Source organism: Apodemus sylvaticus, chromosome 13 (genome assembly GCF_947179515.1).
Source record: "Apodemus sylvaticus chromosome 13, mApoSyl1.1, whole genome shotgun sequence".
NCBI classification, from domain to species: Eukaryota; Metazoa; Chordata; class Mammalia; order Rodentia; family Muridae; genus Apodemus; species Apodemus sylvaticus.
Genome location: NC_067484.1, coordinates 98,339,786 through 98,357,462, shown reverse-complemented (window position 1 = coordinate 98,357,462; position 17,677 = coordinate 98,339,786).

The following is a 17,677-nucleotide window of genomic DNA, read 5'->3' as shown; positions in this document are numbered from 1 at the left end:
TACGGTAGCATGTAGAATATAATTGAAAAAGGAAGTTGTGACATTTTTAGATAACACTGATGATTTACATCTAACTTGTGTGTGATAAAATTGTGGATTATATTGGCAGTTCATAATATTGAAAATTATTTGGAAAAAATTCAGAGAAAATTTTAGGCATATAAATAGATTTACCATATAACTGATAAATGAAGTGGCAACATTTTCTGTTTTAATCTGAAGATTTTCATATAATTTATGTATCAAAAATGAGGATTATGTAGAATTATTGATAATATAAAAAATTTTTGGAAAAACCTTCAGTTAAATGCTGGGAATGCAAATTCATTTACAATATGAATGAAAAAGGAAATGGAGACATTGTCTGATAAAACCAAAGATTTTAATAAAACATATGTATGATGAAATTGAGGATTATATAGTGTTATTAATAAAATTGAAGATTTATTTCTAAAAACACTCAGATATAAAATACGATAATTTATAATTTATAAAATAATTTATAAATTTTTTTTTTTGAAAAAGACTCTGTGAGTGTATTCACTCTCCATTTTCTTTTTGGAGGCACTCAGGTCTATGAGTTTTCCTCTAAGCACTGCTTTCATTTTGTCCCAAACATTTGGGTATGTTGTGCCTTCATTTTCATTAAATTCTAAAAAGTCTCTGATTTCTTTCTTTATTTCTTCTTTGGCCAAGGTGTCATTGAGTAGAGTATTGTTCAGCCTGCATGTTTATGTGGGCTTTCTGCTGTTTTTGTGCTATTGAAGACCACTCTTACTCCATAGTGATCTGATAGGATGCATGGGAATAGTTCGATCTTTTTATACTTGTTAAGGTCTGTCTTGTGACCAATTATATGGTCGATTTTGGAGAAGGTAACATGTGGTGCTGAGAAAAAGGTATATTCTCTTGTTTTAGCGTGAAATATTCTATAAATATCAGTCAAGTCCAATTGGTTCAAAGTTTCAATTAGTTTTATTGTGTCCCTGTTTAGTTTCTGTTTTCCTGATTGGTCCATTAAGGAGAGTGGAGTGTTGAAGTCCCCACAATTTTTGTGTTAGGTGAAATGTGTGCTTCTAGCTTTAGTAAAGTTTCTTTTATGAATGATGGTGCCCTTGCATTTGGCGCATAGATGTTCAGAATTGAAAGTTCTTCTTGGGGGATTTTTCCTTTGACCAACAAGAAGTGTCCTTCTGTATCTCTTTTGATGACTCTAAGTTGAAAGTCAATTTTATATGATATGAGAATGGCTACTCCGGCTCGTTTCCTGAGACCATTAGCTTGTAAAATGTTATTCCAGCCTTTTACTCTAAGGTAGTTTTTGTCTTTGACATTGAGGTATTTCCTGTATGCAGCAAAATGTAGGTTTCTTTTTCCTTATCCAGTCTGTTAGTCTACGTCTTTTTATTGAGTTGAGTCCATTGACATTAAGAGGTATAAAGGAATAGTGATTATTACTTCCTGTCATTTTCTATGTTATTTTTATATTTGAGTGGTTATCTTCTTTTGGGTTTGATGAAAGAAGGTAACTATCTTGATTTTTCCAGAGTGTGGTTCACCTTCATGTATTGGAGTTTTCCTCCTATTATTCTTTGTAGAGCTGCAGTTATAGAAAGATATGGTGTAAATTTGGTTTTGTCATGGAATATCTTGGTTTCTCTATCTATTGTGATTGAGAGTTTTGCTAGGTATAGTAGTCTTGGCTGACATTTTTGTTCTCTTAGAGTCTGCATGAGATCTGCCCAGGATCTTCTAGCTTTCATGGTCTCTGGTGAGAAGTCTGGTGGGAATCTGACAGGTCTTCCTTTATATGTTACTTGACCATTTTCTCTTGCTGCCTTTAATATTCTTTCTTTGTTTAGTACATTTGGGGTTTTGATTATTATGTGAGGAGAGGTATTTCTGGTCAGGTCCAGTCTGTTTGGAGTTCTGTAGGCTTCTTGTATATTCATGGGCATCTCTCTCTTTAAGTTGGGAAAGTTTTCTCCCATAATTTTGTTGAAGATATTTGCTGGCCCTTTCAGTTGTAAATCTTCACTCTCATTTATACATATAATCCTTAGGTTTGGTCTTCTCATTGTGTCCTGGATTTCCTGGATATTCTGGGATACAAGATTTTTGCATTTTGCATTTTCTTTGACTGTTGAGTCAATGGTTTCTATGGTATCCTTGGCATCTGAGATTCTTTATTTCATCTCTTGTATTCTGCTGTTGATATTTGCATCTATGGCCCCTGATTTCTTCCCAAGGTTTTCTATCTCCAACGTTGTCTCCCTTTGTGATTTCTTAGTTGTTTCTATTTCTGATTTTAGATCCTGGATGGTTTTGCTTAGCTCATTCAATTGCTTGTTTGTGTTTTCCTGCAATTCTTTAAGAGATTTTTGTGTTTCCTCTTTCATGACTTCTGCCTGTTGACTCAAGTTCTCCTGCATTCCTTTTTTTTAAATTTTTTATTCGATATAATTTATTTACATTTCAAATGATTTCTCCTTTTCTAGCCCCCCCACTCCCCGAAAGTCCCGTAAGCCCCCTTCTCTTCCCTTGTCCTCCCACCCACCCCTTCCCACTTCCCCGTTCTGGTTTTGCCGAATACTGCTTCACTGAGTCTTTCCAGAACCAGGGGCCACTCCTCCTTTCTTCTTGTACCTCATTTGATGTGTGGATTATGTTTTGGGTATTCTAGTTTTCTAGGTTAATATCCACTTATTAGTGAGTGCATACCATGATTCACCTTTTGAGTCTGGGTTACTTCACTTAGTATGATGTTCTCTAGCTCCATCCATTTGCCTTAGAATTTCATGAATTCATTGTTTCTAATGGCTGAATAGTACTCCATTGTGTAGATATACCACATTTTTTGCATCCACTCTTCTGTTGAGGGATACCTGGGTTCTTTCCAGCTTCTGGCAATTATAAATAGGGCTGCTATGAACATAGTAGAGCATGTATCCTTATTACATAGTGGGGAATCCTCTGGGTATATGCCCAGGAGTGGTATAGCAGGATCTTCTGGAAGTGAGGTGCCCAGTTTTCGGAGGAACCACTAGACTGATTTCCAGAGTGGTTGTACCAATTTGCAACCCCACCAGCAGTGGAGGAGTGTTCCTCTTTCTCCACACCCTCTCCAACACCTGCTGTCTCCTGAATTTTTAATCTTAGCCATTCTGACTGGTGTAAGATGAAATCTCAGGGTTGTTTTGATTTGCATTTCCCTAATGACTAATGAAGTTGAGCATTTTTTAAGATACTTCTCCGCCATCCGAAGTTCTTCAGGTGAGAATTCTTTGTTTAACTCTGCACCCCATTTTTTAATAGGGTTGTTCGGGTTTTTTGCATTTCTTCTTTATTGGCTTCTATCTCTTGAGCCTTATTCTCCTGAATTTATTTAAGTGATTTTTGTGTTTCCATTATATGGGTTTCTAGCTTATTCATGTCCCTCTGTATTTCTTTAAGAGATTCATTTATGTCCTTTTTGTGTTCTTCTAGCAGCATCATGACCATGATTTTAAATTAAATCTTGCTTTTCTGGTGTGCAGGGGTAACCCGGACTTACTGATGTTGGAGAGTTTGGTTCAGACGCTTCCATATTGCCTAGATTTCTGCTAGTAGTGTTCCTGGGATTTCGCTTTGCCATCTTGTTTTCTGACATTAGTTGGTCTTGTCTCTGGCTGGTGTTTGAGATACCTGTGAGGCTCTAGGGCTATTTCTGCAACACTAGATGGCTGGATTTCCCCTGTCACAGATTGCTGATGTGCTGTCCTCTTCTTGGGTGCCCTTGGAGCCCTAGTGTGCCTTGCACCAGATTGTCTCTGTAAACCAGGTGGTGCCTGTTTGTTCCTTCAGGGAGTGCTGATTGTGTATGCTGTGGGACATTTTCTGAGTAATGATCACTCTGCTTGGCAGACGATCTCCCAATCGGGTTTGTGCAGAGAAGACTAGCCTAGCAGCTTAGCCCCGAGTCTAGGCAGCCTGGCAGGCCAAGGCCTGAGCAAAGTTCACCTCGGGCTATGAGTATTAACTGGTTTTGTCAGGTGGCTAGGATGGTGACCTCCAAGTGCTCCCTGAAAGTGCTGAGAGAGTCTGCTAGGCTAAGAACCTCCTGGCCAGGGTGGCACACTGAATGCTCATGGAACAACCCAGGGCCTGGGTGTAATTCAAAGCCTGGTGGTCTTAGACCCCAGCTATGTTAGCCTCCAACTATGACTGACAGCCTGATTTGCCTGTTAGAACTCTCTGGCATCCCATAGTCAAAATGGTGGCGTGCGCAAGAGGCCGGACAAACAACCTCCTGGCCAGGTTGTCACACCGATGGCCCTCTGAACAGCCCAGGGCCTGGGTGCAGGCCAATGCCCATCAGGCTTAGACCCCTGCCATGTTGGCAATGTTGGCCTCCGGTTATGTTTGCCTACCTCAGGCTGTCTGATCTCTCTGGCATCTGAGAACCAAGATGGAGGCAGGATTCTTTTAACTGACTGGCAGGAGGCAGATTTCTGATGTGGCTTCTGTGTGGTGAAAGGCTCATTAAATCTGACACATCTTGCAGCCAGGCTGGTCAGTGATGATCAGTGATAGAGGGCACAGAGCCTGCCTGGACTGTGTCGCCTTAGTCCACTGCTGATGGCCCTTCCTCTAGATGAGCCTCTCCTGTTGTTACCTCTGCTGCCTCCATTCACCTCTGCAACCTCATTTATATTCTAAATGCATTTGTATGCCTAGATTTGTATCGAGTATTTTTCCAAAAATTATTTTATAAATTATTATATGTAATCCTCAATTTTGTGATACATATGATATATAAAAAGCATCTGTTTTATCAGAAAATGTTACCACTTCATTTATCATTTATATCCTAAAAGTATTTGTTAACCTATTATTTTATCTGAGTTTTTTTCAACAACACCCTTCAATATTATTAATTATTCTACGTAATCCTCAATTTTCACAAACAGGATAGATAAAAATCTTCATTATATTCAAAAATATCTAACCTTATTTTTCACTTTTATTCTGAATGCATTTGTATGCCTAGAATAGTTTCTGAGTGTTTTTTGAATCAAGCTTCAACTTTATCACAAACACTATGTAATCCTCAATTTTATCATGCATATGTTGTATAAAAATCTTCTGTTTTTTTCAGATAATACCTCTACTTCAATTTTCATTTATATTCTAAATGCAGTTGAATGCCTATATTTGTATCAGAGCTTTTTTCAAAAAAAAATATTTTATAAAATATTTTATAAATATAAATTTTCCTACTTTATATCTGAGTGTTTTATAAATAAATCTTTGATTTTATGATTAACAATGTAATCCTCAAATTCATCATACATACGTGTTACAAAAATCTTCAGTTTTATCAATGTCTCCACTTCCTTTTTCATTTATATTCTAAATGCATTTGTATGCCTATCATTTTTTCTGAGTTTTAAATAAAAATATTCTATATTAACAATTATCCTATATAAGCCTCAACGTTATGATATATATGTATATGAAAATCTTCAGTTTTATCAGAAAATGTTTCCAATTCATTTTTCAATTATAACCTAAATGTATTTATATGCCTATTATATTTTCTGAATTTTTTCCAAAGAATCTTCAATATTATCAGTTATCCTGTATAATTCTCAATTTTATCATACATATGTTTTATGAAAATCTTCAGTTTTTTTTCAGAAAATGTCTCCACTTCTGTTTTCCTTTATATTCTAAATGAATTTGTATTCATACCATTTTATCTGAATGTTTTCCCCCAAAATTTTACATTATCAATAATTCTATGTAATCCTCAATTATTTTGATACAGGAATTATAGGAAAATCTCCAGTTTTAACAGATGTTTCTACTTTATTTATCAATTATATCGTAAATCTATTTACATGCCTATAATTTTATCTGAATTTTTTTCCAGAAAACCTTCAATATTATGAACTGTCCAATATATCCACAATTTTATCACACACAAGTTAGATGTAAATATTCAGTATTATCTTAAAATGTCTCAACTTCCTTTTTCAATTATCTTCTACATGCTTTAGTATGCCTATAAATGTATCTGAGTTTTTCCAAAAAAATTTTATATTGTCTCTTATCTTATGTAATCATTAATTTTATGAAACATGTTTTTTGAAAATCTTCAGTTTTATCAGAAAATGTTTCTACTTCATTTTTAATTATCTCCTAAATGTATTTATATGCCTATTAATTTATCTGAGTTTTTTTTCCAAAAACTCTTCAATATTTTCAATTTTCCTTTATAGTCTTCAATTTTTTCACACTCACGTTATATGAAAATCGTCAGTATTATCACAAAATATTTACACTTACTTTTTCAATTACATTCTAAATGCATTTCTATGCCTAGCATTGTATCTGAGTTTTTTTTCCAAAATTATTTATATTATCACTTATCCTATGTAATCCTCAATTTTATGATACATTTATCATATAAAAATCTTCAGTTTTAACAGATAATGTTACCACTTCATTTTTCAATCATATCTTAAAGTATTTGTATGACTTTTATTTTATCTGAGTTTTTTCCAAAAAGATTTTCAATATTATCAATTATTCTATATAATCCTCAATTTTCACAAACATGTTAGATGAAAAGCTTCATTATATTCAAAAATATTTACACTTCATTTTCAATTTCATTCTAAATGTATTTGTATGCCTAGAATTGTATCTGAGTGTTTTTCTGAATCATTTCTTCAATTTTATCCAAAACACTAATCTTCAATTAAATCATACAATTGTTCTATGAAAATCTTCAGTTTTTTTTTCAGAAAATATTTCCACTTCATGTTTCATTTATATTCTAAATGCATTTGTATACCTAGATTCGTATGAGAGTGTATTTCAAGAAAAAAAATTATTTTGTAAATTATCCTATATAATGGTCCACATTGTGATACATATGTTATAGCAAAATATTCAGTTTTATCAGAAAATGTTTCCACTACATTTTTAAAATATATTCTAAATGTAATTTTATGCCTCTGATTTTATCTGATTTTTTTCCAAAAATCTTCAATATTATCAATTATCCTATATAATCCTCAATTTTCTCAGACACAGGTTAGATGAAAATCTTCAATACATTCAAAAAATATCTGTACTTTCAATTGTATTCTAAATGCATTAGTATGCCTAGAATTGTATCTGAAAATTTTTCTGAAACATTTCCTCAATTTTATGAAAAACACTATATAATCCTCAAGTTTATCATATATATTTTGTATGAAAATATTCATTTTCTTGAGAAAATATCTCCACTTCATTTTTCATTTATTTTCTAAATGCATTTGTATGCCTAGATTTGTATCAGTGTTTTTCCAAATAAAATTTATTTTATAAATTAACTTATGTAATCCTCAATTTTCTGATACATATGTTATATGAAAATCTACAGTTATATCAGAAAATGTTACCACTTCTTTTATCAATTATAATCTAATAGTATTTGTATGGATATTATTTTGTGTGAATTTTTTTCAAAATACTTCAATATGATCAATTATTTTATGTAATCTTCAATTTTCAAACACTGGATAGATGAAAATCTTCATTATATTAAAAATATCTTAACTTATTTTTCAATTATATTTTAAATGCATTTTTAGGCCTAGAATTCTTTCTGAGTGTTTTTCTGAATAAATCTTCAATTTTATCAAAAGCTATGTAATCCTCATTTTTATCATACATATGTTGTGTGAAAATCTTCAGATTTTTCAAATAATACCTCCACTTCATTTTTCATTTATATTCTAAATGCATTTGCATGCCTAGGTTTGTATCAGAGCATTTTTTTAAAAAAAAAATTTATAAATTACTTTACGAATTATAAATTTTCCTATTTTATATCTGATTGTTTTTATAAATAAATCTTCGATTTTATCAATAACACTATGTAATCCTCAATTTTATCATACATATGTTTTATGAAAATCTTCAGTTTTATCAGACAATGTCTCCACTTCCTTTTTCCTTGATAGCCTAAATGCATTTGTATGCCTATCATTTTATCTGAGTTTTTTATTAAAAAGACTCAATATTATCAATTATCCTATGTAATCCTCAATGATATGATACATATTTATATGAAAATTCTCAGTTTTATAAGAAAATGTTTCCACTTCATTTTTCAATTATATCCTAAATGTATTTTTATGCCTATTATATTTTCTGATTTTTTTCCAAAAAATCTTCAATATTATCAGTTATCCTGTATACTCCTCAATTTTATCATACATATGTTTTATGAAAATCTTGAGTTTTTTTCAGAAAATGACTACACTTCCATTTTCCTTTATACTCTAAATGAATTTGTATTCCAAGCATTTTATCTGAATGTTTTTCCAAAAAAAATTATATAATCTATATTTCTATGTAGTCCTCAATTTTTTCGTACATAAGTTATATGAAAATCTTTAGTTTTAACAGGAAATGTTTCCACTTCATTTATCAATTATATTGTAAATCTATTTATATGCCTATAATTTTGTCTGATTTTTTCCAAAAAATCTTCAAAATTATGAACTGTCCAAAATAATCCACAATTTTTTCACACACAATGTAGATGTAAACATTCAGTATTATCTAAAAATTTCGCCCCATCATTTTTCAATTATATTCTACATGCTTTCATATGCCTATCATTGTATCTGAGTTTCTTGCAAAAATTTTTATATTATCTTTTATCTTATATAATCATCAATTTTATGAAACATGTTATATGCAAATTTTCATTTTTAATTTTCTCCTAAATGTATTTATATGCCAATTATTTTATCTGAGTTTTTTCTAAAAAAATCTTCAATATCAATTATCCTAAGTAATCCTCAATTTTCTCAAAAAAGGGTAGATAAAAATCTTCAGTATATTCATAAAATATCTACAGTTATATTTCAATTGTGTTCTAAATGCATTTGAATGCCTAGAATTGTATCTGAGTGTTTTTCTGAATCATTTCTTCAATTCTATTAAAACAAATCCTCAATTTTATCATACATATACTAAATGAAAGTCTTTGTTTTTTTCAGAAAATATCTCTACTTCATTTTTCATTAATATTCTAAATGGATTTGTATGCTTAGATTTTATCAGATTGTTTTTCCAAAAAAAAATATTTTATAAATTTTCCTATGTAATGCTCAACTTTGAAATACATATGTTATAAGAAAATCTTCATTTTTATCAGAAAATATTGCCACTTCATTTTTCAATTATGTCTTAAAATTATTTGTATGCCCATTATTATATCTGAGTTTTTTTTAAAAAACTTCAATATTATCAACTATTATATGTAATCCTCAATTTTCACACATAGGATAGATGAAAATGTTCATTATATTCAAAAATATCTATACTTATTTTTCAATTATATTCTAAATGCATTTGTATTCCTAGATTTGTATCTGAGTGTTTTTCTGAATAAATCTTCAATTTTTTCAAAAACAAAATGTAATCCTCAATTTTATCATACATAATACCTCCACTTCATTTTTCATTTAAATTGTAAATGCATTTTTATGCCAAGATTTGTATCAGAGCATTTTTTTAATTTATTTTATAAATTATTTTATAAATTATAAATTATCCTATTTTATATCTGAGTGTTTTTATAAATAAATCTTCAATTTTATCAATAACACTATGTAATCCTCAATTTAATCATACATATGTTTCATGAAAATCTTCAGTTTTATCAGAAAATGTGTCCACTTCCTTTTTCCGTTATATTCTAAACGCATTTGTATTCCTATCATTTCATGCGAGTTTTTTATTAAAAATATTCAATATTATCAATTATCCTATATAATCCTCAATATTATGATACATATGTATATGAAAATCCTCAGTTTTTTTCAGAAAATATATCTACTTCATTATTCAATTATATCGTAAATGTATTTATATGCCTATTATTTTATCTTAAATTTTTTCCAAAAAATCTTCATTATTATGAACTGTCCTTTAATAATCCACAATTTTAGCACACAAAAGTTAGATCTAAATCTTCAGTATTATCTAAAAATGTCGTCACTTCCATTTTCAATTATATTCTTTATACATTCGCATGCCTATCATTGTATCTGAGTTTCTTCCAAAAATTTTATATTATCTATTATCTTATGTAATAATCAGTTTTATGCAACATGTTATATCAAAATCTTCAGTTTTATCAAAAACTATTTCCATTTCCTTTTTTAATTATTTCCTAATTGTATTTATATGCCTATTATTTTATCTGAGTTTTTTCCAAAAACTCTTCAATATTATCAATTATCCTATGTAGTCTTCAAGTTTTTCATACTCAGGTTAGATGAAAATCTTCAGTATTATCACAAAATGTCTACACATACTTTTTCAATTATATTCTAAATGCATTTCTATGCCTAGCATTGTTTCTGAGAGTTTTTCCAAAAAGTGTTTATATTATCAGTTATCCTATGTAATCATCAATTTTATGATACATTTGTCATATAAATATGTTCAGTTTTATCAGACAATTTTACCACTTTATTTCTCAATCATATCCTAAATGTATTTGTATGCCTATTATTTTATCTGAGTTTTTTAAATCAAATTTCAATATTATCAGTTATTTAATATAATCATTAATTTTCACAAATATGTTAAATGAAAAGCTTCATTATTTTCATGAAACACTCTTCTTTTTCAATTTTATTCTAAATGTATTTGTATGCCTAGAATTTTATCTGAGTGTTTTTCTGAATCATTTCTTCAATTTTAACAAAAACACTATGTAATCTTCAATTTTATCATGCATATGTTCTATGAAGATCTTCAGTATTTTCAGAAAATATCTCACTTCATTTTTCATTTATATTCTAAATGAATTTGAATGCCTAGATTTGCATCAGAGTGCTTTTCCAAAAAAATATGTTTTATAAACTATCCTATACATACCTCAATTTTTTGATTATTATGTAAGATGAAAATCTTCAGTTCTATCAGAAAATATTACCAAATCATTTATCAATTATATCCTAAAGGTATTTGTATGCTTATTATTTTATCTGAGATTTTTTTCAAAAAACCTTCAATATTATCAATTATTCTATGAAATCCTCAAATTTCACAAACATGTTAGATGAAAATCTTCAGCTTATTCAAAAAATACCTAGATTTATTTTTCAATTATATTCTAAATGCATTTGTATGCCTAGAATTGTATTTGAGTGTTTTTCTGAATAAATCCTCAGTTTTATCAATAACACAATGCCATCCTCAATTTTATCATCCTTTTGTTGCATAAAAATATTCAAGTTTTTTCAGATAATACCTCCACTTTGTTTTTCATTTATATTCTAAAAGCATTTGTATGCCTAGATTTGTATCAGAGTGTTTTTCCAAAAAAATATTTTTTAAAATATCATATGCAATCCTCGATTTTGTGATACATATGTTATATGAAATTTTTCAGTTTTATTTGAAAATATTACCAATTAATTTTTCAGTTATATCTTAAAAGTATTTGTATGCCTATTATTTTATCTGTGTTTTTTTCAAAAAACCCTTAAATATTATCTATTATTATATGTAATCCTCAATTTTCACACACAGGATAGATAAAAATCTTCATTATATTCAAAAATATCTAAACTTATTTTTCAATTATATTCTAAATGCATTTGTATGCCTAGAATTATTTCTGAGTGTTTTTTTGAATAAATCTTCAATTTTATGATAAACTATGTATTCCTTCCTTAATTTTATCATACATATGTTGTATGAAAATCTTAAGTTTTTTCAGATAATACCCCCACTTAATTTTTCATTTTTATTCTAAATGCATTTGTATGCCTAGATTTGTATCAGAGCGTTTTTTCAAAAAACATTATTTTATAAATTATTTTATGAATTATAAAATATCCTATTTTATATCTGAGTGTTTTAATAAATACATCTTCGATTTTATGAATGACACTATGTAATCCTCAATTTCATCTTACATATGTCTTATGAAAATTTTCAGTTTTATCAGACAATATCTCCCATTCTTTTTTCCTTATATTCTAAATGCATTTCTATGCCTATCATTTTATCTGAGTTTTTATTAAAAATATTCAATATTATGAATTATCCTGTTATCCTCAATGCTATCATACATATATATATATGAAAATCCTCAGTTTTATCAGAAAATGTTTCCACTTCAAATTTATTTATATCCCAAATGTCTTTATATGCCTATTATATTTTCTGAATATTTTTTTCAAAAAAATTTCAATATTATCTGTTATTCTATATAATTGTCAATTTTTTCCATACATGTTTAATGAAAATCTTCAGTTTTTTTTTCAGAAAATGTCTCCAGTTCTGGTTTCATATATATTCTAAATGAACTTGTATTCCTATCATTTTATCTGAATATTTTTCTAAAAAAATTGTATTATGAATAATTATACATAATCCTCAGTTTTTTGATACATAAATTATATGAAAATCTTCAGGTTTATCAGAAAATGTTTCCTCTTCATTGTAATTATCTCCTAAATGTATTTATATGTCTATTATTTTATCTGAGTTTTTTCCAAAATATCTTCAATATTATCACTTATCCTATTTAATCCTCAATTTTCTCACACACAGGTTAGATGAAAATCTTCAGTGTTAATGTTGTCTGGATATGAGGGAGGACTGAAACAGCGAATGCTGAGAGGAGGCATGGCTGGGAGTCAGAGGAGAGAGGTGAGGAAGACAGGTTGGGAAAGGCGCCACTGTCTCCTTGGCAGGTAGTTTGGGAAGGACAGGTAACCCCATCTGCCTACAGCAGTCTTAGCTAGCTCAGATGCCAGATTAATAAAGCACTGTGGATATAGTGGGAGGGCGTACCCCTTCTGAAGGGCTGTCTGTGGAAGAAGATAAGCCAGAAGGTGGTAGCATGTAGACTAGTTCTCTGAAGGATGACTATGGTATCCCAGGGCACTGGCTTCCTTCTCCTCCCTCCCTCAGTATGGGAGGCCCTGGGCTTCCCTTTGCTCTCACAGGAAAACATGCTTTACTGAGTTCTGAAGTTTGGAACTACAACCATGATTTTGGCCACCATACAGACCTGGGACTTTAGGTCTAACCAGTTCTCTTTGTAAGGACGTGTGCCTCTTGGGGGACATCTGTCTTTTCTCAAGCCTGGTCCTCTGGCACTTCTGCAGTGTGAAGGATGGTGGTGGTATTCTGGGCTGTGGGTCTCTGGCCTCCCAGCCCTCACACGGCCACTGTATCCCCTCTTCCTGTCCTATCATGCCCACATCTGACATAAGAGCCAATCACTGACATCCGTAAATCGTGTCTCACTGTCCTGAGGGTCCAGCCTTCCCCAGACCAATCCCTGGCCTCTGGGTAGATATGAACAATACCTGCTCACTCTTGGGGTTGGAGTCCAGGGAAGGCAGATTTGGGCCTTAGTCTTGTGTCCTACGTTCCATGAATCCAACCAGTGTGCCTCCCACAAGGAACCTTATAACCTTGTTTGGTCTGCTTTATCACTTCCCATCCTGGACGGGAGCCGCTGTGGGCCTGAAGATGATCCTGGAAGCCTCTACTTTTTTACTGAAGGGGTTGCTTCCTAGGCCTGTCTCCTCCTTGTGTTGGGCTTGAGGCAGCCAAGTGAGGTGCCAGTGTTCTGGCATCAGTATGAACACTCAAGAGTCCCAGGGTACTGTCACACTTCTTCCATCTGCTGCTTCCAGCCCAGCTTGTGATAACTAGCCTCCCAGAGCTCAGCAGCCATTAAGTCCCCATGCACATAATCAGTCTCCACACCCCAGTTTGGGGGAACATACCCCTTGATTGAAGTGTTTTTCCTCCAGTCCCATGGAAATGGTGCTGCCTCTCCCTACAGGAGCAGCCAGCCATCTCCACAGATGCAGCCCTTCCTTCCCCGTCTGCATCCTCTTGCATTGTAGTTGGATTTGTCTGTTTGTCTGGGTTCACCAGAGTGACTATGATAGTGAAAAGAAAAGAAAGAAAAAGAAAAGAAAGAAAAAGGAAAAAAGGATGCATGCATCTTGAAATATTTGTCAAAAGGTTGTAGCCCACAAGAAATGGAGGGCCTGGATATCACATGTCTCCTGCCTGGCGTGGCTCCAGGCCAGTGCAGTGCTACTCTGCTGAGACATCCCATGTTCTGAAGGGTTTCTTCTGCATCTGGGACCTCACAGACACTGGATTGTGACATTGGAGGTCTATGACATTGGCCCAGGCCTGAAGCACAGGACCAGCTAGAGGCAGCATGCTGGGCCTGTCAGGGAGAGCTTGTGGCTGGCCTCTTTTGTAGACTGAAGATGGTTCTCTCTAATCACAACTTCAAGTCCCAAAGCAGCCCTGAAATATATCTAAGAACCGCAACACAAGAGAAAATGACACTAGTACCATCAGGGAGAACTGTGACCCTAGAAATTCCATGACTCAGCAGTAGATATTTGTGGGCCCTCTCCAAGCCTTGGCCTCTTCTGCATAGGGTTTGGATGGACTGCCTCACTGATGAAGGGGACATCTTAGGGACTCCCTTGGTTTTCAACATGTCAGCCCCCTGATATTGCATGACCAGCTACAGCTGCAGGGAATAGGCATTTGAAGATTAGGAACCTTGGGCCCAGGTGGGCCACTTCTTGCTTGGGTTCAGTTAAGGACAATGTGGAGAATAGGAGGAAGCAGCTGGCCTTTCCCATTGAAGTACTCTGAGTGCCCAGAGCTATCTGTTTTGAGCCATCCCACTGCTGATGGAGTTTAGCTGTCCACAGAAGTGAAGCGTCTGAGGGAAGGAAAGGAACTGTGTTTTCATGGCCTACGGTCCCTTCATCATGGTTACCTATAGTGGTTCTCTCTCACATACACATTTACCCATCCTGCATTTCCTGTCCTTGAGTCAGGGGTTGGGTACTCTTCCATATCTCTTGTAGGGCAGTCGGCCCAAAACCCGTGGTTTGGAGTGATCTGGTCAGTGTGATAGGCAGTTTACCAAGGGATTCTGGCTTGTTACTTCAGTGAGGACAATCTCCCAGGGCCTTGACACCTGTCCTTTCTTCCCATGCCTCTCGACTCCAAAGCCAATGTCTTTGGGTAGGCTAGATAGGATATAAAATTTGAGTGGTTCCTCCAAACTCTTTATTCACTTTATCAATAGTTCCATTTTACTTGATTTCAATGATAAGAGTGTATCCCATTTGAGATTGTTTGTGTTGTTGGGGAAAGGGGGGGAAAGGAACAAGTAAAGATAATTCACATGGGCAAAGGGAAGTCTTGTAGTGTAGCCATTGAGCCACCTTGTAATCCCACTCATGATTTTGAACACTTGCTAGAGTAAAGAGTTACCATGAGGCTAGAACTTTGAGGCTTGGCTATCCCATTGACAGGCTTTTGCAAGGAAGAGGCAGCCAGCTAGATCCTTGCCTTCCCAGCCTGGTGCAGCTCTCAGGTTAGTGTAGGAAGTCTATGAAATGCTCTTCCTGCTGCCTTCTTGGGGTGTCCAGAGCTCATAATCAATGCCTCCGCAAAATCCTGGTTTCCTTCCCTCTAACCCACTGGCACATCAGTATCACCGCTGGATTGACTTCAGATCCATAGCCTGCACACTACTAGCAGTGGCCAAGATCACTTCCTTTATCCAGTCTGTTTTCCAGGAAAGTAAGTGGAGATGAGGGCGGAGGTGGTAATCCACTATAAATCTGTGGCTTTATGGGCCTTCAAACTTCTCTCTGGCTATTGAAAGGGTTACTTCAGGCAGTATTGCAATCTCACCCTCCTGACGGACTGTAGCCTGTACAGTTACTGTGCTTGCCATGATTTCCAGTGCTTGCAAGTCCCATGATTTCGTTGGTGATTTTGAGGGTTGGGGGAAGGACACAAATCATCTTAGCTAAGCTTCCTGTCTGTGAATGTCCACATAGTGTATTGTGTTTTATCAAATAATTTGCATGACTGTTGCTGTAAAAGTGAATTTGGAAATAAAGTTATTACTCTCATTTAAAATAAAGAAAAGCTTCAGTATATTCAAAAAATATCTACACTTATTTTTCAATTGTATTCTAAATGCATTTGTATGCCTAGCATTTTATCTGAGTATTTTTCTGAATAAATCTACAATTTTATTAAAAACACTATGCAGTCCTCAATGTTATCATACATATGTTGTATGTAAATCTTCAGTTTTTTTCAGAAAATATCTCCAATTCATTTTTCATTAATATTCTAAATGCATTTGTTTGCCTAGATTTGTATCTGAGAGTATTTTCAAAAAAATTATTTTATAAATTATCTTATGTGATCCTCAATTTGTGATATATATGTTATATGAAAATCTTCAGTTTTATCACAAAATGTTAGCACTTCATTTATCAACTATATCCTAAAGGTATTCGTATGCCTATTATTTTATGAATATTTTTCAAAAAAACTTCAATAGTATCAACTATTCTATGTAAACCTCAATTTTCATACACAGAATAGATGATAATCATCATTATATCAAAAATATCTATAATTATTTTTCAATTATATTCTAAATGCATTTGTATGCCTGTTATTTTATCTGAGTTTTTTATTAAAAATATTCAATATTATCAATTATCTTATGTAATCCTCCAAGTTATGATATATATGCAAATGAAAATCCTTAGTTTTTTCGAAAATGTTTCCACTTTATTTTTCAATTATATCGTAAATGTATTTATATGCCTATTATATTTTCTGATTTTTTTCTAAAAAATCTTCAATATTATCAGTTATACTGTATAATCGTCAATTTTATTGTACATGTTTTATGAAAATCTTCAGATTTTTTCAGAAAATGTTTCCAGTTCTGTTTCCATTTAAATTCTAAATGAATTTGTATTCCTAGAATTTTATCTGAATGTTTTCCTAAAAACATTTCAATAATTCTACATATTACTCAGTTTTTGATATGAAAACTTATCATATGAAAAACTTAGTTTTATCAGAAAATTTTCCATTTCATTTTTCAATTATATCGTAAATCTATTTATATGCCTATCATTTTATCTGAATTTTTTCCAAAAAATCTTCAATATTATGAACTGTCCAATAATTCACAATTTTATCACACATATGTTAGATGTAAATATTCAATATTATATAAAAATGTTGCCAATTCCTTTTTCAGTTATATTCTACATGCTTTTGTATGCCTATCATTGTATCTAAGCTTCTTCCAAAAATGTTTATGTTATCTATAATCTTATGTAATCATCAATTTTATGAAACATGTTATATGAAAATCTTCACTTTTATCAGAAAATCTTTCCAATTCAATTTTAATTATCTCCTTAATGCATTTATATCTCTATTATTTTATCTGAGTTTTTTCCAAAAAATCTTCAATATTATCAATTATACTAAGTAATCCTCAATTTTCTCACACAAGGGTAGATAAAAATCTTCAGTATATTCATAAAATGTCTACACCTTTGTAAATGCATTTAAATTCCTAGAATTGTATGTGAGTGTTTTTTGAATCATTTCTTCTATTTTATCAAAACACTATGCAGTCCTCAATTTTATCATACATATGTTCAATGAAAGTCTTCAGTTTTTTCAGAAAATACCTCCATTTCATTTTTCATTAATATTCTAAATGGATTTGTATGCCTAGACTTTATCAGAGTGTTTTTCCAAAAAAAAAAAAATA